This window comes from Xenopus tropicalis, chromosome 9 (genome assembly GCF_000004195.4).
Source record: "Xenopus tropicalis strain Nigerian chromosome 9, UCB_Xtro_10.0, whole genome shotgun sequence".
Taxonomy (NCBI): Eukaryota; Metazoa; Chordata; class Amphibia; order Anura; family Pipidae; genus Xenopus; species Xenopus tropicalis.
Genome location: NC_030685.2, coordinates 63208849 through 63236049, shown reverse-complemented (window position 1 = coordinate 63236049; position 27201 = coordinate 63208849). Strand labels below are relative to the sequence as shown.

At 40.3% G+C, this 27201-nt stretch overlaps 1 protein-coding gene across 2 annotated transcripts in view; it reads right to left on the bottom strand.

Moving 5' to 3' along the window:
• The window catches only part of znf385b (zinc finger protein 385B), a 317721-nt gene extending 291049 nt beyond the window's left edge, over positions 1-26672 (bottom strand). For both annotated transcript variants that reach the window (XM_004917741.4, XM_018097602.2), the window contains exon 1: positions 26539-26672. The gene's annotated coding sequence lies outside the window, so the exon portion shown is untranslated. The remainder of the gene's footprint in view (positions 1-26538) is intronic.
• Between the last annotated feature and the right edge of the window lie 529 nt (positions 26673-27201).

Here is a 27201-nt window from a genome sequence, read left to right as displayed (position 1 = left end):
AGGTACCGGGGGTGGGGAAAAAGAGCTTAAGGTAACGGAGCCTGCGTAATTGACGCTGCACTGTCAGGTACAGAATGAGATGCAAGGTATTTAACTTTTGATCACCCTTCTTTTATGCCACTCCATTCAAGGAGCGCAAAAATTTGTACTGTAGACAAAACCCATAGCCTACTGCACTTGGGGCTTTGCACTTTGCCTCCTTGATATCAATAAGCCCTATAAATATTTACTTTTTGAGGGCCCTCTTTTATATGTGCCTTTGTACAACTTTATCTCAGTTGCTCTGTAGTCTCAATGCTGTTCACACTTGTCATCGCAAAGAGAGTGAATACTGAGCCAATCAAGACATATCTGTTAACACTTTTAATTATTTACTTTAGGTTGTGTAGATCAGAATTACTCATTCATGATGACGCCATGATTGTGTGCTCTGGGGCAACAAGACATACACGTTTGCCCAATGACGTGCATACATTGGCAAACCCCTGTACATTGAAATGAAAATGGAAAAGAATGTGTTTTTTTGGTAAGACGCCCTTTGAAAAGAGCAACACAAATAAATAAAATGTTCTTGCGATGCTTCCACGCAGAAAAAAAAAAATTGCTGCCACGTAGTGACATTTTTATATTGCTAAGCCCTTAATGATGATTAATTGCATTGGCATTTGTAAACTACAGTTAAGTAAAATAAACAAATAAAAACCGTGAAGCCCAAACATTGTGCAATGCGTTCAGCACCTTCATTTCAGTAGCCCCAGTTCAGTAGCCCACAGCAGCCAATCAGCTTTGATCAATGTAACATTATAAGCACAATAAAAGGAAATGTCTAATTGGTTGCAATTTAACCGGGTCATATTTTTTCTTGTAGATTTGGTCCAATCAGAGTGTGGCATTTTCATTTTCTGCAGCTTTTCAGCTGAGGTATTATTAACCTGACAGACCAAATACAGATTTATAATATTTGTTTTATAATGACCTTTTGAGAAAATAAAAACAATGTATACTTATAACTTAAAGGGTGATCGAAAAGTATTCCTTGTTAAAATAAATCAAGCTTTCTGTAATTTCTAATGATTTTATGGACACTAGGCCATTGGGAGCATCAGAGTCTTTGGAAGTATCTTTTTCCCCATCACTGCTTTTCCTACAATCTCAATATGTGGAACTACCCAGTTTTAGTATATTCCAATGAACATTTTCATAAACCCACAAAAAGCGGCATAGTCCAGCAATTTTCGACCTGGGTCTGCCAACTATTAACAAACATGAGCATGCTCATTATCCTTAAGACATGGGTAAGGATGAATGGGGCAGTGTACCCGCAAAAGATTCCAAGTCATTTTCCTATTCTATGAAACCAATGAGCTGGCAGTAATACATTTAGTAGCTTACTAATTGTATTACTGGCATTGGCGGGACGCTTGCAATTTGCCAACCAAGTGCAAAATGCTCCCACCCTGTTGCTATTCCTTACCGGGGGTCCATCCATCAAATTTTTTGTCTATGCCATTTCTGAACACAAGCTTCAGACAGCATTCCCAAAACTTTTGAGCCATCCTTTTGGTATTATCTTGCCTATTAATAAAATCAGCATCCAGTGGCAATCACATTCAAAACCTACCATGTAGCCTCATTTTAAACAAAGTCTATTAAAGTCTATTCATATTTGTGTTATACACACATCACTCTATGGAAGTAATGCTATTAGAGCACAGATCTAAACAGAAGAAAATGGAACATTTTTTTTTGGACGCACACAACACCAAAAAACAATGTCACCTTAAGGAGTTAATAGGCAACTGGCAAAAGTAGTAACATATAAACATAGAACTACAGATCTAAACAGGTCAAGTAAGTAACAATATCTATTCAAAGAGATGACTAATAAATGCTATTTAGGCTGCTGTGGGTTTCTTGACCTGGTGCACCATTTATAATATTACAAGTATGGGACCTGTTATCCAGAATGCTCAGGACCCAAGGCTTTCTGGATAAGGGATCTTTCCTAAATTTGGATCTCCATACCTTAAGTCAACTAAAAAAAACATTTAAACATCATTTAAACCCAATAGGATTGTTTTGCCTCCAGTAAGGATTAATTATATTACAAACCGGATTCCAAAAAAGTTGGGACACTAAACAAATTGTGAATAAAAACTGAACGCAATGATGTGGAGGTGCCAACTTCTAATATTTTATTCAGAATAGAACATAAATCACGAAACAAAAGTTTAAACTGAGAAAATGTACCATTTTAAGGGAAAAATATGTTGATTCAGAATTTCATGGTGTCAACAAATCCCAAAAAAGTTGGGACAAGTAGCAATAAGAGGCTGGAAAAATTAAATTTGAGCATAACGAAGAGCTGGAAGACCAAATAACACTAATTAGGTCAATTGGCAACATGATTGGGTATAAAAAGAGCTTCTCAGAGTGGCAGTGTCTCTCAGAAGCCAAGATGGGGAGAGGATCACCAATTCCCACAATGTTGCGCAGAAAGATAGTGGAGCAATATCAGAAAGGTGTTACCCAGCGAAAAATTGCAAAGATTTTGCATCTATCATCATCAACTGTGCATAACATCATCCGAAGATTCAGAGAATCTGGAACAATCTCTGTGCGTAAGGGTCAAGGCCGTAAAACCATACTGGATGCCCGTGATCTCCGGGCCCTTAAACGACACTGCACCACAAACAGGAATGCTACTGTAAAGGAAATCACAGAATGGGCTCAGGAATACTTCCAGAAACCATTGTCAGTGAACACAATCCACCGTGCCATCCGCCGTTGCCAGCTGAAACTCTACAGTGCAAAGAAGAAGCCATTTCTAAGCAAGATCCACAAGCTCAGGCGTTTTCACTGGGCCAGAGATCATTTAAAATGGAGTGTGGCAAAATGGAAGACTGTTCTGTGGTCAGACGAGTCACGATTCGAAGTTCTTTTTGGAAATCTGGGACGCCATGTCATCCGGACCAAAGAAGACAAGGACAACCCAAGTTGTTATCAACGCTCAGTTCAGAAGCCTGCATCTCTGATGGTATGGGGTTGCATGAGTGCATGTGGCATGGGCAGCTTGCATGTCTGGAAAGGCAGCATCAATGCAGAAAAATATATTCAGGTTCTAGAACAACATATGCTCCCATCCATCGTCATCTCTTTCAGGGAAGACCCTGCATTTTTCAACAAGATAATGCCAGACCACATTCTGCATCAATCACAACATCATGGCTGCGTAGGAGAAGGATCCGGGTACTGAAATGGCCAGTCTGCAGTCCAGATCTTTCACCTATAGAGAACATTTGGCGCATCATAAAGAGGAAGGTGCGACAAAGAAGGCCCAGGACGATTGAACAGTTAGAGGCCTGTATTAGACAAGAATGGGAGAGCATTCCTATTCCTAAACTTGAGAAACTGGTCTCCTCGGTCCCCAGATGTCTGTTGAGTGTTGTAAGAAGAAGGGGAGATGCCACACAGTGGTGAAAATGGCCTTGTCCCAACTTTTTTGGGATTTGTTGACACCATGAAATTCTGAATCAACATATTTTTCCCTTAAAATGGTACATTTTCTCAGTTTAAACTTTTGTTCCGTGATTTATGTTCTATTCTGAATAAAATATTAGAAGTTGGTACCTCCACATCATTGCGTTCAGTTTTTATTCACAATTTGTTTAGTGTCCCAACTTTTTTGGAATCCGGGTTGTAGTTGGGATCAAGTACAAGATACTGTTTTATTATTACAGATAAAAAGGAAATCATTTTTAAAAATGAGAATTATTTTCTTATAATGGAGTCTATGGGAGATGGCCTATGTGTAATTTCTGGATACCGGATGTTTCCGGATAACAGATCCCATACCTGTACTATATACAGATGTATAGCTTATTCTGTACCAACAATTCCACAGGTATTACCAAAATAAGTCATGAAAGGCTTAATTGTAGTCATTGGCAGACTCCCCCCCCCACCACCACCACCACCCAGGAATATCTACAGTCCCCTAGGATACTATTCTAGCCAGGACTGGCATTTAGGCCCTGCCAAGTACACTACAGCAGCCCCTCTGGCATTAGCCAGAATCCACAGATTGTCGGTCTGGGCTTGATCCTATATAATGGCACTGAAGACACAACAGTCTGAAGGAAGCACAGCAGCATAAGTAGTATATACTATATTTTTTGTTGTTTGGAAATGATTTGCAAGATAATTTGCACTGACTGAGGATGATTTCTGGAAAATATTTCTTTGTTCAACTGCTAACTGTAGGCAACACAGCAATCTTAAAATCTCATGAATATTTTTTCCATTTTCATCCATGTTTAACACTGTGTTTCTTGGAACTGATATTTGGTTTATTTACACTTCTCAAAAATGGATATAAATCCATTTTGTGTAAAAATCAGCATTTATTATTATATACTGAATAAGAATCTGGTCTTAACTAACCTCAAAAGTAACATTAATGAACAATATTGTGTAATGTCCAACAGGCTGCCAGCAGCTGTTTAACAGATGGCCTATATAGCCGTGCCCACAACTTGTGTTTGACTGGCTAGCAAATATTCAGCTTGTTCTGCCAAGGAATATTCTTTTGTATGTATGTATTTTTTGATATAGGAGTCCAAGAGTCCTCTTTCCAGCAAGCAGAATAGTCCTGCCAGGTTGTTCCATAAATCAATGGAATAGAAGCAGGCTGCAAATGTTAGAGAAAAGAATGCACCTATCACTAAAAATTACTATATTTTTTATACAAACTTGCGAGCTATTTACAGTATTTCATTATGGCTTTGCAATAGGTAGTACAAATAAATCAAATTAAGGAACAAGAGGCCCTGATCTGTTAAGAAATGTTCTCAGATTCTTCTGCACAGTAAGTTTGGAATGGCTGGAAAGTGTCCCAGATACCTGGATTTTTCACATAAATGTACTTAATAAATGTACACCTTCCACGGCATTGTTATCCACCCAAATATTGATGGACTACAAAGCATGTTGGATGCTGTTGTACAATATCCATAAAGTTGGAATTCTATTAAGGTAATTTTCAGAGCTAATGATTCGTCCAAAAAGGTTTTTCCCAAATAATGCAAGATTATCCTTTATTCACAATCCTGCCTGCTCTGATTCTACTTCATTATGTAAACATAAAGTTGTACAGGTATAGGAACTGTTATCCAGAATCCTCAAGAACTCGGGTTTTCGAGATACCTTAAAAGAGATGTCCATCTTTGAATTAACTTTTAGTATGACATAAACCATGATATTCTGAGACAATTGGGTTTAATTTTTCTTTATGTTTTTCAGTTATTTCGATTTTTTTGTTCAGCTGCGCTTTTGTTTGGAAAACTAGTAACTAGTTGCTAGGGTCTTGTTTACCTTAGCAACCAGTCAGTAGTTTAAATGAAAGACTGGAATAGGTGAGCAACCACTTTAAGTGTACAAAAAAATGAATAAACCCAATAGGATTGTTTTGGATTAATAATATCTGAGTTGGCGGTTAAGTGCGGGTACAGAGAAAAAGGAAATCCTTTTAAAAAACTTAAATGATTTGATTAAAATGGAGTCTATGGGAGATGGCCTTCTCATAATTCAGTTTTCTGGATAACAGATTTGCAAATAGCACATCTCATACCTGTACTTAAAGACCTTAAACAATTTAAGTTATTGGGCTCCCCAGCAAAATCATTTTGGGCCCACTAAACTTTGGGGATAAGATATTTTTGGCAAACATATATTGAAATGCTAGTAAGGCAAGTGCCTTTTTGAGAAATTCTAATTCAGTAGGGGTGCCAATTTGTTTGGTACCCTCCAGCACTCCTCTTTGGTTTGGTTTTTATACTGTACATGATGTGCAAGTCTAGTGAGTCTAGTTAGGCACAAGGAATGATTGGGAAGCAGCAAGGTGCACATTGGCACCCCCATCCTCTCCTTGTCATTTAAAGTCATCACACTAAGATATCTTCCATAAGCTTCTCACCAGCTATATTCTGCTACCACTACAAGATATTTCAGCTGCATAGCAGCATAGCTTTAGGCTAAAACTGGGTCAGTGAGTTACACCTAACTGTTATGTATTTTCTCTTGTTTTAATTTGTAATATGTGCTTGTAAATCACAACTGTTTGCTGCGAAGTAGTACTTGAAACACATCATTTGGAGGCCTAGAAAGCATTACTTGGGAAAGTGCTTTATCTTGTTTTGACTTTAAAGAACAAGAAATTCCAAATTCACTGAGTGGGGGTGCCAAAATGTTAGGAACTAGAGATGCACAGATTGGAAATGTTCTGACTTTTAGCTACCCTAATGCACTCGGGAGCCTATCCGAAGCACACAAATGACATGTTCTGGACATTGTGGTCCGGGGTGCTGCTGCCATGAGGAATAAAGCCGCTTCTGTTAACTTTAAGAGAAGAAATTTTGAAATCCTCTGTGAACTTGCGATGCAACACCCCTCAACCCATGCTGAAGCCCCAAACCTTAGGCACGGATTACACGGGAGGACAGCATCAGAAAGTCTGCCTAAGGTGGCCAAGGGTGGCCCCAAGTGACCTGCGGGTTTAGGTCCAGTCTGCACATTACTATTAGACACCCCTTCCCACAAGTTAATTAAATGTCTAAAGTTTTTTCTCCCTAAACTGAACTATGTGCCACCATCTTACATTCTTTTCCATGACTCCCACTGTGACTTAGACTTGAACAAGGGCAAGAGATAAGACACACATATGTGGCAAGTTCCTGAAAGTTACTTACATTTTGCTCACCCTCAGTGAATTATGCTTTCCTTGTCCTTATAGTGCATGTAAATGACTGAAGGGAGCAAGGGGGCCTTTGACAATCTACATAAATCCTTTCCATTCCAAAGATGATTTATCATATCAGCTGCAAAAGAAGTGCGACAAATGTATAGATTATGTAATTTCCCTGACAGCAGCAAGTATCTACAGAAACACAAATGTCACTTCTTATTTAAAAAACATAAATTCTGCAATCCTCACCACTCCCATGTTTTGCGATAGGGAGTACCTATATTGCGTTGGAGACAGAGAGCAATAAATATATATATACAGTGCACTCCTAGGCACCGCCTATGTAGATATAATAGAGGAGTTGGCATCCTAGCATTAAAAGATCTTTCCAGATGTACTTTTCCTTTCCTCCTCTCATAAGGCAAACCTGTAGGGAAGCACATGCCCAAGAGACGGATGTCATAATATTCCCTGTACAGTACAGAAATCTATATCACTGCAAGAAGCAATCATTTGCAAGTGTAGGCACAAAGCAATTATACCTCATACCTGTGATTGTCACTCTGCGCCCAGACTCCCAGCATTATTGCTCTCAGTAGCATTTATCTTTGTTAATGTCATTCTCAGAGGACAAACTGTAAAGAGCAACCGTTTCCATTGTCTCGTGTATGAAAACCCAGCTCAGAGACAGTGCATAGGGAAGCATTAGTGCTAAAAAGTGAGCAGTATCCCTAAAAAGGTACCCAGTAACACTATAAGGTCAAAGCAACCTGTGCAGCATTCAAGTATGGTGGTGCATATATTTTTTAGTGCCAAGACATTCAACGTCCCGGTGCAAATCAGTCTGTGTCTCTTTTACTATACAAATAACAATATAACGATTGAGTTGCAGTTGTCCTTATAGCAGCACAGAGCCGCAGGATCACTTCACAGTTTGCTGCTACCTGATATCCCCACACAGACAGCAAAACTAAAACAGAGGCTTTGTATCCCCCCACATTTACATTCCTTCTGTTACCAAACAGAGCAGAGTTTGAGAGAGTGTTAAAGGAGAAGGAAAGGCTAAGTCACTTGGGGGTGCTCAAATGTTAAGCACCCCCAAGTGACTTTAATCGCTTACCTCGTACCCCGGGCTGGTGCCCCTGTTAGGAGAAAACAGCACCAGCCCAGGGTACCTGGAGCGGTGCGCTTCCTCCTTCCGCCTGCGTTTCGCTAAGACTAACACAATAGGTGCATGCGCAGTAGAGTGAAAAGCCGACTTCTCTGTTAAAGTTCCGCTTTTCACTCTACTGCGCATGCACGCGCGAGCGATACAGGAAGGAGGAAGCGCTACAGGTACCCCAGGCTGGTGCTGTTCACTCCTAACATGAGCATCAGCCCGGGGTAAAAAGTATGCGATTCAAGTCACTTGGGGGTGCCTAACATTTTGGCACCCCCAAGTGACTTTGCCTTTCCTTCTCCTTTAAAGAGATACTCTCATCCCTCATATGATGTAGTGCCTACTCCGCCCTTAGTAAAGGTTGGTCTGCAAAGGCATGCGGCTGCGCCGCCCGACACCCACTCAGTCACTCAATGTGGCATTGTGGGAGATTGGCAGGGTAAGGGTTCTTACTAAGCCCTCCTGGTTCCTTTATATTTAGGCCACTGGTGTTTGGTTTTCTCTTCTGTCAACTAAGCTGTAATAAATCCTTATTGGAGGCAAAACAATCCTATTGGGGGTTTAATTACTGTGTAAATGATTTTTAGTAGACTTAAGGTATGGCAAAATTACAAAAAGATTCCTACACCAGATTCTTCCCCAGCATTCTGGATAACTCCCATACCTGTAGTACTTTGGAGTGTCTTGGCCTTCATAAAAGCACTTAGCAGATGGACTTGTGCTTTTAAATGGCAGCAGAGCTGTTGGTGAATTCAAACATCTTATATTTAATTTCTGTCAAGTGGCATAGCCATCACCCACAATATAGATCTCATTATAATACCATTATGTATGGCGGGACTAATGGAAAGAATGAGTGCTCATGTATTATAAGGTGGCTATATGCAGGATGTACAGAACTGTATAATTTACATCAGAAGATACTCTGCTAAGTAGTGCCAAGCAAAAACAGGCACCAAAAATATCTGCATTAATCAGTAATGAAAACTAGATGCCTGAGGGTGTCATCGACGTTCCAACCATTAACTATGCCAACTAACAATCAGGGCAATGAAAGAAGAGACTGACGTTACACCATGGAAAGGCACAAGGAGCTGAGCATCGAGCACACAGTGTCCCAATAAACAGAGTCTGATTGAGGTGTCCATTACTCATATAATGGAATACCTAAAGGCTACCATAATAATGCAATCCATATATATCTTACTCCAATGTCTGTGCTGTAATCAAAATACATTCAGACACTAACAAGCAGAACGATCAAAAATTCTAAATTGAGTTCTCACTGCGAAACGAAGCAAAATCCGCAAATTGAAAATGTAGAAAATTCTTGATTCTAAAAAGTTTAATTTTTGAGATTTATTGATTGATTTAGCTCAAAATGACAAAAAAATTGGCATCTAAAAGCTGGCTAATTCATTTAGAAGTCAATGGGGGGTGTATTAGAAAAATGCAAGCTTAATTTTCGAGATTAAAGGCGGCCATACACTTGCCCAATGAGCAAACCAAACAAGCAAATCTTTGCCCACCTAAGGTTTTTTACAATGACAAGAATAGGACCTGTCGAGCGAGGACCACATCAATGAGCTGATGTGGTCCCTGATCAAAAGAAAAAATCAAACATGCCCACTCAATTTATGGCAGTTTTAGGCCAGATATTAGTCGAGTAAGCCTGTTGGGGGTGCTCATACATGGGCATACCCGAATCGCCAGTTTAAATCTGCCCATGTATGGCCACCTTTATTTGAAATTTGGCAGACTCACAAATGAAGTGATGTGATTTTACAGTATTTGAGTTGTTTTTTTTATTGTTTTTAAGCAATTGAGTTTTTTATGTGCAAGTTTTTTTTTAAATAAATAAACACATTCAAACCTATTCTAGTTTTTAAATCAGGAAAAAAAATGAAAATGTTATTAAATCTGGTAAACACAAATTACATTTATGTAAGTGCTGCACAGGCAAGAGGCAGTCCCTGCCCTGTAAAGCTTACAGTTCATTCTATAATATAACTATAATATCTCAGGATGTTTAAGAAAAATAAATGTATTAACTGTAAAAATAAAAGAACAGACATTATACTATGTACTGCAATGCATGGGGTCCCTGTGGGCCGAGAATCAGTCCCGTCTGGCATTAGCCTTTTGTATTCTGCACTGTACAATCATTTCCTCTATTTTAGCAGGAGGGGAATATTGCTTCTTTCTGAACACCCTCTGGGATAGTTTATTGGATATTTTAATGACGGGGAAATTCTATTAGCCCCTTTAATGCCACTGATTATAGAATGTTCCCCACAAACGACTGCTTTCTAAGCTAAGGTCTATTGGTCTTAGTGAAGTCGTTTGCACATGGATAGAAAACTGGCTACAGGATCGGGTACAGAGGGTGGTTGTTAATGGCACATTCTCTACTTGGAGTAAGGTTCTCAGTGGGGTCCCTCAGGGTTCTGTACTGGGTCCACTTTTGTTTAATTTGTTCATAAATGACTTAGGGGAGGGTATTATGAGTAATGTATCAGTGTTTGCAGATGACACAAAACTCTGCAGACCAGTCAATTCTATCCAGGATGTGACATCCCTGCAGCAGGATCTTGACCAACTGGCAATCTGGGCAGCTAAGTGGCAGATGAGATTTAATGTGGATAAATGTAAGGTCATGCACCTGGGATGTAAAAATATGCAAGCCCCGTATAACCTTAATGGGACTGCACTAGGCAAATCCATAATGGAGAAGGATCTTGGAGTCCTTGTAGATAATAAACTTGGCTGTAGCAAGCAATGCCAGGCAGCAGCTGCAAGGGCAAACAAGGTTCTGAGCTGTATTAAAAGGGGTATAGATTCACGGGAGGAGGGGGTTATTCTTCCCCTTTACAGAGCACTGGTAAGGCCCCATCTAGAATATGCTGTTCAGTTTTGGTCTCCAGTGCTCAAACGGGACATTATTGAGCTAGAGAGGGTCCAGAGAAGGGCAACTAAGCTGGTAAAGGGTATGGAAAGTCTCGGTTATGAAGAAAGACTGGCCAAGTTGGGTCTGTTTACACTGGAGAAGAGGCGCTTAAGAGGTGACATGATAACTATGTATAAATATATAAGGGGATCATATAATAACCTCTCTAATGTTTTATTTACCAGTAGGTCCTTCCAACGGACACGAGGGCACCCACTCCGTTTAGAAGAAGGGAGGTTCCATTTAAATATTCGGAAAGGATTTTTTACAGTGAGAGCTGTGAAGTTGTGGAATTCCCTCCCCGAATCAGTCGTACTGGCTGATACATTATATAGCTTTAAGAAGGGGCTGGATGGATTCTTAGCAAGTGAGGGAATACACGGTTATGGGAGATAGCTCTTAGTACAAGTTGATACAGGGACTGGTCCGATTGCCATCTTGGAGTCAGGAAGGAATTTTTTCCCCTCTGAGGCAAATTAGAGAGGCTTCAGATGGGGTTTTTTGCCTTCCTCTGGATCAACTTGTAGTTAGGCAGGTTAGGTATAGGCATTATGGTTGAACTTGATGGACGTATGTCTTTTTTCAACCCAACTTACTATGTTACTATGTTACTATGTTACTATATGGTCCAGTGCATAATATAAATTGCAATAAGCTACAAGTTGCTGTATTCTTAGTTAAGGAGTGGGCTGAATCCAGGATAGAACAGGATTCGCTGGAAGTTTAGCACTTGCTCCTGGATTCCAAATTCATAGTATTTCAGCAAACCAAAAACAAAATCACCTATAATGTTTATCACTACACATCCAAGTGCGGTTCCTGTATGCTATGGTCCCTGGTTGGGCGCCAGGAGGCACAGTCCGACACTGGTACTGAACAACTGAAGGTGACACATTTTTCTAGCTGATGCAGCTTTTTGGGGAAACTTGGTCTAATTTAAAGATTCAAATCACCCTTTAGCCAAATCTTTTGTCAATGATTCAGGATTTGGCAGGTCCAAAATGATGGATCTAATGCTCCTCTACTTCATATGATATGCTAATCAGATATCTAAATATCAAGGTTGCTATATTTTGGGTTTGTATATGCTATAATATTGCATTTTATAGTTTTTGTAATACAGGTATGGGAGCCCTTATCCAGAAACCCTCTATCCATAAAGTTCCGAATTACGGAAAGGCCATCTGCCTTAGACTACATTATAAGCAAATAATTCAAATTAAGCCTATTTGGTTTATTTAATATTTAAATGAGTTTTATCAGACTTAAGTTTTGGAGATCCAAATTACGGAAAGATTCTTTATCCGGAAAACCCCAGGTCCCGAGCATTCTGGATAACAGGTCCCATACCTGTACTACTGTTTCAGTTAGGAACAGCAAATTCAAAACTAAAAAGTGTTAATCCAGGGTACTTCAGTAGCCCATCCAGTATGTGGTTAATATAGATCCCAAAATGCAACATCACTACTAGTTTCCCAAGCATGGGCTAAATTAATAAATAAACCTTGGAAGAATCCCCTGATGTCTGCATCGAGTACCAACAAATCACAAGCCCTACCCCCTTCAAAATAACATGACTTATTGATGCTGCAGCTAGAATCAATAGGAACAAAGTATTATATAATAACTATGGACCCGTTTAATCCTCTCTCCCTCTCTCTGTTCCATCTGGTGCACGTTCAGAGGATCAGCCACTGGCAGCAATCGCTAATGAATCTTCAATAAAGATTTGCCATCCTAGTGTTACCTGAATAGCTCCAACTTTTTCCCAGGGAGAATGAGCACTATTCTTTCTGAGCAGATTGTTCTCTTTTATCTGAAAATAATGCTGTGGAATTTAAAAGTCCCACAAACACACTGATATTATGTGCGGCTATTCTCATATAATTCTGGACCATGGCAAGGGCACACAATAGCAATGTCATTTCGTGTGGAGAGAGGCTGCTGGCTACAATGGATAAAATCCATTGATTTAACAGTTTCTAAACTGTTTCAGTTGCTAATTGAGCATATTAGGGTTAATGTAATGAGTTTTCTCATAAGAATGGACTAAAAGCAAAAATATACACTGTTAAATTTACTCTTTAACCATGGGGAAATGGGCAAAAAGCATTCGCTCTCTGCCTATTTGTGATTAAATATGGATGGGAGCAGTCATATAGCTTGCCTCAAGCACTTAAAAGGCAGCATGGAGGTCGGATAGAATAGATTTTAATGAATACATATGTTGCTGTTGCTACTTGCATTTAGTAATTATAAAGAATGCTTCGTGTATAGCAAATAAGCACAGTACAAATGATGAGGCATACAAACTGTTTCCATTATAATATCAGACATAAAAAAGATTGTAACACACTTAAATGCAGGATAGGGCCAGTACTAGAGCTAGGCAGGGTAGGCAAGTGCCTAGGCACACTAGAGGGGGTGCAGATACAATCACACAGACAGACCAGTGGGAGAATAAAAAAGGAAACAGGCAAGTTGCCTAAGGCAGCAATACTACTTGGCTCAGCTCTGATGTAGGGTGTATTTTCCCGTTACTACATATTGTGAAGGAGGAGTGTTTCAGGGAATTGTATAGCATAGCCCTTGGACTATTTTCATTTACAAATGCAAAGTACTAAAATGCAAACTCAAATGCTACCAAGAAAGGCACTTGAGCCCACACACATCCTTACAGCTTGAACTATGCACCAGTGCCCCAATTCATCGCATTCTTACTGCTTGCCAGGAGCAAAATACAGGGCACAGCGACACCAGGCTGCCCTGCTGCACCTACACATGCAACTGACTTGTGCTTAGTAAATAACACACTCATGCCATTTCCACCAAGCATTGAGTCGGTTTGATTTTTCCCAAAACTCTATGTAAAGTGTCTGACAGAAATGAATAAGGGTTAAACCACGATAACCTCTGTGGCGAGGCTGTCTGCAAAATGATACAGTTGGCACAACTCTGGCACAATGCAAAGTCAGAGTAAATGTATTCCATTTCCCTAGAAGAAAAGAAAGAATTCAGTCTGATACCTGGCATGTACGTGTGCAAACATGCAGTTCCAGCACATTAAAATTGTTGGGTTTTGTTGAAAAAAAAAATAACACTATGCGACATTACTTTCCAAATAGGTAGTCTGTACATTTACCCCCCTTATTATATGTCTCCATTTCAAGCAGTTTCTGCATAAGATCTAAATAGAAAACCTGACTGTATGACCTACAAAATTGCTTGCCAACATCTGAGCATAATTTAAAGAGACATGTGGCTGCTTGGCTGGTGCCTCACATTAGGCTTCATGTTAAGGGGGTTATGCAGTATTGTTCCAAGCCATCCATGCATGGCACGCCAAATGGGCATTATTGTTAGGATCTATGGTTTAAGCAAAGCTTTTCATTAGCAATAGCTTGCTGAGCAGGAGAAGATCTAGAGAATTACATTCTGGTCACATAAACAGTAAAAAAAAAACGCCTGTGCAGTTGGTCAGTTTATAAGACTAAAATGTTTCCAGTGACAGGAGGAAGAATAGAAATATAAGGACTGTGCTTGAAAATGACAAGTTGGCATGTAGGGAAATGTTAAAACTGAGCCTAAGGCCCGTATTTGTGATTTTAAGTGAATTATTATTTATAGGATGTATGCTTATGGTAACTACAACCCTCTGCCAGCTGAACTCTTTTATAAATCCAGGGCTATGCCACACAGGGTGAATGAAAGCATTCTGCCACCCACATGATTTCTAACTCGGCTTGTGGGCAGCCTCTCTATAGACTTTTATGATATAACATTTGAAACTTCCTCTCTATAGACTTTTATGATATAACATTTGAAACTTCCTCTCTATAGACTTTTATGATATAACATTTGAAACTGCCTCTCTATAGACTTTTATAATAACCTCCTCGACCCTGTCATTGCAACAAATCTGCCCTGCTCGCAATAGTCCTACGCAGTTCAGTAATGATTTGAAAATAAATGTAAATGACGATTAAAGAAAAGCAGAAAGGCTAATATCAAATATGTCATTAAGATATGCAAGTTAAGGGTAACTGCCAAAGTCAAGACTACTGAAAGTCCATGAGAAAATTTCGATTAGAACTGTCTGTAGATGAGTCAGGTACAAGGCCAGAACTAGGGGTAGGCTTAAGTAGCATGTGCCTAGGACACAATGGTGGTGGTGGTGGTGGGGGGGGGTAATGAGCATCTACCTCTTCTGCCTGCACTCTCCTAGCACAGACATTGGAGGATCTCAAATGCTGGCTGTAATTCTTTGCACTCTCCAGGGCCCCCATGTCCCGCTCAGCTTGTGTGTACACAAATGGAAGGGGGCAAGGTCGTTCAATGTCCCAGACCTGGTAAGGTATGCAAAGGTATGCACTATTTAACAGGAGTAATGGCAGACTGGCTCATTGCACACAGTTGCTTGCTCAAACATGATCTGAATGTAAGGGATGTCAGAAGCAACACCAGAGGTGTTCTGGAACCATGTACTGTGGTCTGATGTGACAACAATTGAACTCTTAGATGACATTCACCAAAGGTAAATTTAGGGAAAGTAAGAGCACCTTGATAACTGTTAAAGGAAAACTATAGCCCCATAATGAATACTTAACCAACAGATTTTATATTATGTTAAGTACCTATTGAAGAATCTCCCAAACTGGAATATATATATCAGTAAATATCGCCCTTTCCCTTGATCCACTATTTAGTAATGGGCTGTGTGCTTCCTCAGGAAATAATGCAGCTCTAACTGTAACAGGAAGAAGTTTGAAAGCAAAAGACACTAAAGATTTTAGGAATCTAAATTCTTAAAATAGGAATTTTCTATTTAGGATTACCCAATAGCACATACTACAATTTTAATGAAAATGGTTTATTTAGATGAAAGGTTTTATATATGAGCTTTTTTATGCAATATATTTTTTATAGAGATCTGTTTGGGGATATAGTTTTCCTTTAAGCACAGGGTGGATCTATTAAGCTTTAGGTTCCGAGGACAGAATTTGAAAAGGAAGAATTGATTCCACTAAGTATCAACAAATTTTGGAAGCTACTGACCCACAACAATACACCAATATAATAATTCCAAACGACAATAAAACTGCTTCTATAAACTGAATTCTGAGTGGCCTTTACAATCCCCATTCTAGAATGGAATGATTCCGAACTTAAAGTGTTCAGCAAGGAAGAGTGGTAAAGAATTCTCAGTGCAAGAACAGAGACACTGGCAACTGGCTACGAGGGATGTTGGAAGCCTGTGATTTCTGCCTAAGGGCATGCTGCACTGTAATGACTGGCAGGTACCCAAACCTCTGCATGGTTCTTCCCTGTAGAAGTCATGTTATCATTTCACTTAGAGAATCAACATGACATATTGGGACAGATTCAGTTATATGAGAAAGACTTATGTCCTTATTCAATTCTAGATTTTCCCATAGAGCTAGATGTAATTCAGTGAGTAAAACTCTATTGAAGTCTATGGATAAAACTGGAACTGAATTAGGAGAAATGTTTTTCCGAAAATTTGTTAAAGAGCCCCACACAACACAAAACCACCTAATATACCTATCAGTTTAATATATTCTGATTTAACAAATTGTAACACATTTTCCACAGCTTACAGACAGCATGCAGGAACTACATAACCCACAATGCATTGCACTGAGATTGAGATCACGTGTGCAGGGAATTGTGGGATTTGGAGGATGCAGGCTGAAGGCAGGCTGAGGACAGTCGACTACTACATTTTTTTTTTTTGAGTCTCAAAGTAGTCATCCAGATCAGCAGGAGAAAAAGGGGCCAGGCTTTGGGAACTGTTCCAAACCATACTATTGCAGATGTTACATATTTTTTAAATGGTGTATATTGCAAAGTTTTTTTAAATTATGTTTACTTTTCAAAAAGCTCCAGTTGGGCGAAGTTCCCTTTTAATTATAAAAGTGTGTGGAACTGGGCATTTTAGCACAAGATGAGTGGACAGGGGAGCATTTATAGTTGCAAGTATCTTTGTAAATAGCATTTAATTGCATGCCATATTGCCCTCCTACATACGACTGGGATGGATAGCTCAGAAGTGAAAATCACTAATGGAACATATAGGAGGCCATCAGATGACCCAGAAGTGAAAGGGAAAACACTTCTTAAGCAATCCAGGCATTTGGTTTGAAAGCAATTGGCTTTTCCATAACAGGCCAGCCCTAGAATCACACAAAGTAAGGGCAGCTATTGGCTAGCTTAAGTGGAACATTAAAAATACTCTGAGAACAAATTAAGAAGCCCATCTAATGAGCAACCTAGCTTTTAGTATGCTTATGCACTGTCCATCTAGGAAAGATGAGCATAAAGATGTACTTCAGCATCCTGTATAACATCTACAAGTAACCTCTGGGAATCACCCAGCTGATGGAAATAATCTCCCACATCCTCTGTCGGATGCTCCAGATGCTGTAAATTTCACTTTAACTCTGTCCTGTGAGACATAATACACAAGCGCTATAACTCCTTCACTAAGTGCATAGGGACCAAGCACAGTAGGGCATAGTACAGGAGACCAGACATTCCCCACTACAGGAGGCAGCCAGCTAATCCCACCAGCTGCTGGGGTCAGCGATTTGACCCTCTCAGTAAAGCTTCACCAGGACTGGCTTGGTCTAATGATAAAAACAAGGTCAAATATTAATGAAGTATAAAGTATGAGCTTTTAATATTGCAAGAAACCAAGAGAAGAGATGAGGTTACTGATGAATAACTGCTGTCAAAATTCTATCTATACATATAGTTATAGTCGTTATCTGGCATTCAGCACCAAAGCTTTTTAAACCGGTTTTCAATCCAGAATTTCTTTTCCACCTGAATTTTACCTATGGGCTTATGGACACTTTAAACTGTCTATAGGGTAAATCTGTCAAGGACAGGACATTTACAGAGAGCCGTAAGATCACAGAGATCTGCAATGAGATGCACCCTACAGTCCCACACATTAATAAATATTTTACTATAAACTATTCTCCAAAATATTGTGTTTGTATCTTTAAATGTATGAATGAAGTGCCAAGTGTTAAAATGGAGGTCTCTGATCTGCAGGGCAGATACTCTACATGGGTGCTCTTGTATCAGGTACAGGTATTGGACCCGTTATCCAGAATGCTCGGGACCAAGGGTATTCCGGATAAGGGAACTTTCCGTAATTTGAATCTCCATACCTTGAGTCTACCAAAGAATCAATAAAACTGCAATTAAATCCAATAGGATTGTTTTGCATCCAATAAGGATTATTTGTATCTTAGTTGGGATCAATTACAAGATACTGTTTTATTACTACAGAGAAAAGGGAAATCAGTTTTAAAATTCTGAATTATTTGATTAAAATGGAGTCTATGGGAGACGGGCATTCCATAATTCGGAGCTTTCTGGATAACGGGTTTCCGGATAAGGGATCCCATACCTGTATTGGGTATATGTTATTCTGTATGTCACAATAACCTACTTATTGTGCAGGGGCCATCATAATACATATTGTAAAGCTGATCTGCCAAGGTTATTATTTTCTTGTCAGTATCCCAAGTGTAATAATAATTAAATTTATTCTGGGGCCATCTTTACAAAAGTTATATAAAACATATTCTGGGGGCCTTTTCCCAATGGTTGTATAATACATATCCTAGGCCACTCTCCTATGGGTTATATAAAATATACCAATTTAACTGTCTCACAGGTTAAACAATTTATATTGTGGGAATGTTCTCCTAGTTTATACCCTACATCAGGGCTGTCAGGGACAGCACTGCCCTACATATGTTGGGGCCTGTCTCCTGAAAATTATACAAGCTGAGTTTTGGGCCTTTTTTGGATAATTCATATTAAATGTACATTTTTCCAGAGTTTACATATTTCATATTTTATGGCCATGCTCCAAAAATGTATATACTGCATAGTCACAACCATTCGCCCAGGGGTTATATAATACATATTTTGTGGCCATGTTCCTAGAGGTTATATAATACATATTTGGAGGCATTCTCCCTAGGGCCATACTATACATATTCTCTCACCAGAGGTTATATAATACATACTGGGCCACATTTCATATTTAGGGCCATATTCCCATAGATACTATACATAGTCTCTTGCCATTCTCCCAGCAGTTATATCATACATATTTGGGGCCATACTCCAATAGTAAATACTATGTATAGTCTCTCACCATTCTCCCAGAGGTTATATAATATCGGATCACATTAAAAGCCAATTAAAAGGCAGCTGCAAAGAACCATAAATACAGACCCGTGTTTTCCCCCTAGTATAACTGACATCCGAACGTTCCCCACTCAGATATTGATTGGGAAGGCAACTATTTAGGTCAGGCCACTAGGCTACTGCTTCATTCAATAATAAGCCACTATGTAAAAGCTTACATGTACTGGGGAAACTGCATGTGCTGCCTCTTAGCATCTAATAAAAGCATATATTCCACAAACTATGGTATAACTCTATATATGTTGTGATGTATTACTCCCTATCAAGGTGCACTTTGTAAGGATAGGATCCTTCCGTAGGATCTCTTTCTTAACTGAATGCGATATTTGCTTCTCCCTTTCTGTTCTTTGGTTCTGACTCTGAAAACAATGCATTACAGACATCAATTTTGCCCCCAAGTCAGCTGCCTACTTCAGGAGTCAGAACCAGCAGTGCAGTAGAAACAGTCAAAAAGATACTGCTATCAATAGCAATTACATTTGCAAATAGCCTTATAACAACTGAAAATGTTTAATTACTGTCTATTTGAAAGTCAGTTAGCTGAAGGACCCCTTTTAAACTAAGACTAACAAACCAAGAGGCAGTTAGAAGCAGCATTATTCACTCTAGTCTTCTGTCAACTGCAAGGAATCATTAAACATGTAGATGGCAACACTTTCACTGACATGCTATAACAGTTTATGGGAATAAACCTATGGGTTGAATGAAAATAGCACAGGAGCTAAAGAAAAAGGAAAAAAAATCAGCAACTGGGAAATTAAAAATGATCCAAATAAGCATAAGAGAATATTCCAGAGGTGAGAATGTTCTCAACCTTTAATTACTCAAGGGTAAATATTCTTCTATAAATACACCACTTTCGTCTGGATGAGCGTCTAAAATCATTTAGAAAACCACAGATAGCAAACAGAGGAACAAGACACAAAGCCAGAGCCAAAGTGACTTTGGAAAGAGAAACAAACGGTGGGTTTATGGGTCTGAATAATCAGACTGTTCATTGAAATAACTAGAATCTAAAGAAGAATTTTTTTCTGTGCTCTGAGCAGTCGGATACACTTACTATAAGGATATTATGTAACAGCGCTGACTCTGTACCAGGGTTTATAATCTAGTCAGTTCCCAAATAACAAATCTCTATACTGATTTCCAAAGAAGATTAAAGCTGGCAATGCCAAGCACAATGCCCCACAACTAATGCTGAACTACACCTCCCAACAGTGTTAGCTGATCACTGCCACTGTATGGCAAGGAATAATTTTAACATTTATGTGTATGTTATGTGTGAAATTAAAAGGGGAAAATGTACCCTTTTATATAGGTCATGGAACTCCTAGGTGATTTCTAATAAGTGGAGGTCATTTCTTAAGTGCAGTGCAGAGTACAAAGCACAGCCCCCTCAGTAATTATGGGGCCCCATACTTCCAAGCTTGCAAGGCCCCCTCCTACTAGAGGATGCCAGTTTTAAGCCCATTGGTCACCTGTGCCCTGCCAACAAGTAAAATGGGGTCTTGGTGGAACAAAATCCCCTTGAATGCACTGCCACAACCTTGGCCTGATCTGCCCTGGCCACTCCCCAGTTTTGCTAAAACACAGCTCATATATATATATATATATATATATATATATATATATATATATATATGTATACAGTGGTGTGAAAAACTATTTGCCCCCTTCCTGATTTCTTATTCTTTTGCATGTTTGTCACACAAAATGTTTCTGCTCATCAAACACATTTAACTATTAGTCAAAGATAACACAAGTAAACACAAAATGCAGTTTTTAAATGAGGGTTTTTATTATTTAGGGAGAAAAAAAATCCAAACCTACATGGCCCTGTGTGAAAAAGTAATTGCCCCCTGAACCTAATAACTGGTTGGGCCACCCTTAGCAGCAATAACTGCAGTCAAGCATTTGCGATAACTTGCAACGAGTCTTTTACAGCGCTCTGGAGGTATTTTGGCCCACTCATTTTTGCAGAATTGTTGTAATTCAGCTTTATTTGAGGGTTTTCTAGCATGAACCGCCTTTTTAAGGTCATGCCACAACATCTCAATAGGATTCAGGTCAGGACTTTGACTAGGCCACTCCAAAGTCTTCATTTTGTTTTTCTTCAGCCATTCAGAGGTGGATTTGCTGGTGTGTTTTGGGTCATTGTCCTGCTGCAGCACCCAAGATCGCTTCAGTTTGAGTTGACGAACAGATGGCCGGACATTCTCCTTCAGGATTTTTTGGTAGACAGTAGAATTCATGGTTCCATCTATCACAGCAAGCCTTCCAGGTCCTGAAGCAGCAAAACAACCCCAGACCATCACACTACCGCCACCATATTTTACTGTTGGTATGATGTTCTTTTTCTGAAATGCTGTGTTACTTTTACGCCAGATGTAACGGGACACGCACCTTCCAAAAAGTTCAACTTTTGTCTCGTCGGTCCACAAGGTATTTTCCCAAAAGTCTTGGCAATCATTGAGATGTTTTTTAGCAAAATTGAGACGAGCCTTAATGTTCTGTTTGCTTAAAAGTGGTTTGCGCCTTGGAAATCTGCCATGCAGGCCGTTTTTGCCCAGTCTCTTTCTTATGGTGGAGTCGTGAACACTGACCTTAATTGAGGCAAGTGAGGCCTGCAGTTCTTTAGATGTTTCCTGGGGTCTTTTGTGGCCTCTCGGATGAGTTGTCTCTGCGCTCTTGGGGTAATTTTGGTCGGCCGGCCACTCCTGGGAAGGTTCACCACTGTTCCATGTTTTTGCCATTTGTGGATAATGGCTCTCACTGTGGTTCGCTGGAGTCCCAAAGCTTTAGAAATGGCTTTATAACCTTTACCAGACCGATAGATCTCAATTACTTTTGTTCTCATTTGTTCCTGAATTTCTTTGGATCTTGGCATGATGTCTATCTTTTGAGGTGCTTTTGGTCTACTTCTCTGTGTCAGGTAGCTCCTATTTAAGTGATTTCTTGATTGAAACAGGTGTGGCAGTAATCAGGCCTGGGGGTGACTACAGAAATTGATATTGAAATTGAAAATTGAAATTGATAAACCACAGATAAGTTATTTTTTAACAAGGGGGGCAATCACTTTTTCACACAGGGCCATGTAGATTTGGAGTTTTTTTTCTCCCTTAATAACGTAAACCTTCATTTAAAAACTGCATTTTGTGTTCAATTATGTTATCTTTGACTAATAGTTAAAGGTTTTTGATGAGCAGAAACATTTAAGTGTGACAAACATGCAAAAGAATAAGAAATCAGGAAGGGGGCAAATAGTTTTTCACACCACTGTATATATATATGTATATTTATATATATATAGTATTACAAAAACTTATCACTAAGTGATGTCACAGACATGACATGATTCGGCACCAATAATAACTGATGACTGTAGGGGCAGTTTAAATACACTGAGAATGACAAATACATATTCTGTACTGTATGTCTGACTTTACCTGCAAAATATCAATTTACTGCATCCAGGCCATGGTGATGTCATGAATGTTTCACTTTCTATGTATATATATATATATATATATATAAGTCTATATATTCCCATTAAGCATATTAGTGCATTGTTGGAGGTTCAGAAGGTATTACCTTCACTTCTCCCCAAAAAGTAGCACAAATGAAGGAAATAAAACAACAATTCAGAGTAAGTGCTGAGAATCAATTTGCATAATATACAAACACAGGTTTTATCCTAAAAATAAAACACCCCCCATGAAAAACTACAGATCCCAGAAACCCCCAGGGAATCTTTACCTGTACTACAGTAAGTCTGGAATAAATACATACCATGGTTATATGACTTGCATGCTGTTTATTTCTGCTGCCTAGTAAATGAAGGCTGTCCTGTGAAATCAGACTTCCATGTGACTCAAGTGCTTAGTGATGGGGTCTCAGATCACTATTGATCCCTAATGAGGAAACTTTATTAAATCTATGTCATACTGTGAGTCTGTGACAAGAATACCCACTGACTACTCAGCAGTGCAACACTTGGCTCATCTCCCTTCTAGAACCCTAGACAGGCTTATTAAGTGGAGATTAGGTCAAAGGGACAATAGGGTTGTAACACTAATATGGGAGCAGAACACCAGGATTTCAGCTTCATTTAACAGACTGCGGGAACTGTAGGGCACGCATTATAAAATATTAAGTCATGCTAAGATATCTTGCTTTAAAGGGGATCCCTGCCCAATTATAACCTTCTTCTGGGCTTCTGCTGCACTGTTACAGGAATCAGGGCACTCCGTGCCATCCAGAAAATAAGAACCAGCCAGATACTACTATCTATATCAAAATCATTCCTAAAGAACTTTCACGCCACTAAAAATGTTTAATTGGTGTATATCTGATGATATACTGATGATAATATTGTACTGATTATAAAACAATATAACAAATATACCCTGGTTTCATATAAAAGAGTCCCAAAAACCAGTGATTTGTAAAGCATTCACATGGTATCCCCACAATTTACCCATAATGCTTGCCTACTTATTCATGGTTCTGTGTCGGAGAGCTAGGGGTTTGCTAACAAGCAGTGCCAGTGGGGTGGCCCAGTGGCACAGGAGGTTCCAGAAAGGACCCAAACCCACCGCACCTCCCCCCCCCGACACACTTTCACCTCTCTTCAACCATCAGATCTAGTCAATTGTAAGCATGGGTAATGTGACAGGGCCCAGGAAAGTAAGGCTATGCCACTGCTAGCATTGGAGCCCACCAATGACCCCCTCATCTTCATCTACAGGAAAATTAGAGAATCTACAGTTTCCACTTCAAGAACAGGGCTGCAGTTGCGGGGCAATGTGTATAATAAGACAAAATGTGGTCAGTACTGCTTTGATTTACATCACAGCTGTAGAAGTAGCACCCTCCAAATGCTGAACTACAAATCCCAGAATTCACTTTTCAGTTAAAGGCACAATGAGTTACTTGTTAAATTATAAATAACTATGGGTATTTTCCATCACTGAGGACTGCTTCGCAAGATGTATAAATTCTCCATAGGATCCAGCCTGGAACCCAAGAAATTATGGGTATTTTTGGCTTTGCAGGATTACTTTAAACAGGACAAACTTTAAACTGCGCCACCCTATCAACGGTGGGGCCAAAGTGTATTTAAAAGGTTTAAGCGAGTCTCCCTAAGCTTGCAGCAAATGTCTCACTTTGAATCGAGATCACACGCAGTCCCGGAAATCTAATTTCATAAATGTGCAACATTGGTTTCAATATTTTAAAGGTTACACAGCACAGCAGGTTGCATCAAAGCCTGTTCCTACAGAATCTGGCACAAGCCTGCAGCTCTCTCTCTCTTTCTCTCTCTATATATATAGAGAGATATAGTTATAGATATAAATATACTGCAGGTCTGTCTCCTCATTCAGTGTGTGCGGCTATTGTACGTAAACGGTGCAACATACACCTCAGTCAGGATACCCTCCTTGCATATAGCTAATTACCTGCCGCACTCTTAGTACTTCCACCAAGAAATATGAGGCTTGCAATGAAAAGAGATCTCTTTCTGACTATACCATAGGAAGAGAAAGCCTTACAAATATCCTGCAGTTGTAGAGATGGAGCTGGACTTGTTCTGTTTTAGTTCAAAGAGTTAAGATAAGTTTTGGATTAAACAGAAAAAAAGATATTCAGGCAGATTATAATATTGTAAAATGAGTATATAATATGCACCAATAAACCAGAGCTGTTTATGTACTGTGTTCATCTGTCAATCTCTGTTGTCACATGACCTTGGCACTTTCCCAGTGCATTGCTATACAATATATAGGACAGGGATGCCTTTAGCTGTTGAACTACCAGAGGGCCCCAGACTGGACACCCTAGCAAAGTGCAGTGCTCTTCAACTGGAATTTTACTCACAAAACAAAATTTTTCTAAATGACCCAGAATTCTATGATGTTGCGTGTCCCTTACAGCCCAGCGTGCAAGCAATGCAAAATAACATGTTTCAGTAATAATATGTTCATAGGAGGGAGGGTATTTTTAGAAGTAACACGCAGCACTGGGTTGGATGCTACACTTTTAAACAAATATGTAACCAGCGACCCTCCTGAACTTCCAGCACTGATGTACTAATTCAATCATTATAAATGGTTTATTTGGTATTATATCTGGGTTACGGGATAGCTGTCCCAGCCTACACTGAGCATTAGAAGTGAGGTACAGAGTGCTGGAAGAATTACTCAGCCCACCACAGCAGGTACATGTACACACACTGGCACATGAACACACATATATTGGCAGGCACATACACTGGCACAAGCATGCTCACTGATACAGACATGCACACTAGTACATGCATGCACACTGGCACAGGCACACACACTGGCACAGACATGCACACTGGCACAGGCACACTCTCACACATGCACACACACTGGCACAGACATGCACACTGGCACAGGCACACTCTTACACATGCACACTGGCACAGGCACACTCTCACACATGCACACTGGCACAGGCACACTCTTACACATGCACACTGGCACAGGCACACTCTCACACATGCACACTGGCACAGGCACACTGGCACAGACATGCACACTGGCACAAGCACACAGGCACACGCACACTGGCACAGACATGCACACTGGTACAGGCAAACAGGCACCCTGGCACAGACATGCACACTGGTACAGGCACACTGGTACAGGCACACTGGCACAGGCAAACAGGAACACTGGCACAGACATGCATACTGGTACAGGCAAACAGGCACACTGGCACACTCTCACACATGAGCAGATGCTGGCACATGTACACTCATTGGTATATGCTTACACACTGCCACATGGAAACACTGTGACAAGAGCACACAGGCTGGTATAAAAACGAATAGCCACATACACACATGCACCAATAATCAGTATTAGACGCATATCCATTGTAGCACACAGTGTACAAACAGATGAGCACACACATATCCCCATGTATACAAACACAAGACCCCGGGCACACCAGCCGGGAGACCCCCTGAAACCTAAGCTACAAACTTGCCGAGCACAAAGCAAAGCAGCGGCCGTGTAGCCTGCACTGTATATCCGAGGGCAATGGGACTTGTACCCAGGGAGCCGCCGGGCACTCACAGGGAAAAGTCTTATTGCAAGCGACAGATCCCAGCGAGTACTTTTCTCCTCCATCCATGTCACTCACACACACATACACTCACACACACACATACACTCACACACACACACACACACATACACTCACACACACACACACACACACACATATATCTGCCCGGTTCCCTGCTCCCCTACAGACCGGGCTGCAGCCGGCGGGCTACTCTCTAGCAGCACAAGTTGAACAAGGAGGGATGAGTTGGTCCCCTCACCGCGCTGCGCTGCCCGGGAATCCGCACAACCAACTTATTCAAATGGCCCCAAGTGCGGGGAGAGGCAGCGGCATCCTTACCTTGGCAGGTGTCACGGAGCGGGGGACAGGGAGTGACAAAGGTGCCGCCGCTCTGATTGTCGGTGTCGCTGTCCCTCTCAGTCCCGATCAGCTGAGGCTTTTCCCTCTCTAACAAGGTTGCGCTGCGAGAGCTCCGGCTACAGGACCTGGGAGGCGCATGCGCACTGCCGCCAGGTGATGGCGATGGGCAACCCCGCTGTTCTACCCAGTCGCCCTGTCAGTGGGGCAGTGTGCTGCAACTTTACTCCTCTGCTGCAGGCTGTGCGCCACTGCACATTAACATTCCCTGTATATAGCCATATTATCTGCAATTAATACCTCATTATACAAGAATGACTATTAGCCAACTAAGTAGTGATTTGTTTCAAATTGTATAATTAATGCTAACAGTGCCAGTAATAGGTTGCAGCGGAACGCAATGTACATTATCGAGCGGGCTGAAAATCGCGGGCTGGTGTTAGCCTACAACTCCCACAATGCCGGGCCAAACGTAACCATTGGCTGTAATCCCGCAGGGACTAGAGAGTTGCACATTCTGGGCGCCTCACGTTTAGGGACATAGATAAATACGTTGTATAACAGTTTCTCAAATGAAATAGGATAAAGAGACACACAAATGCCTTTTCATGTCATTGATGTACAAAACCATTGCGCTATGTTGTT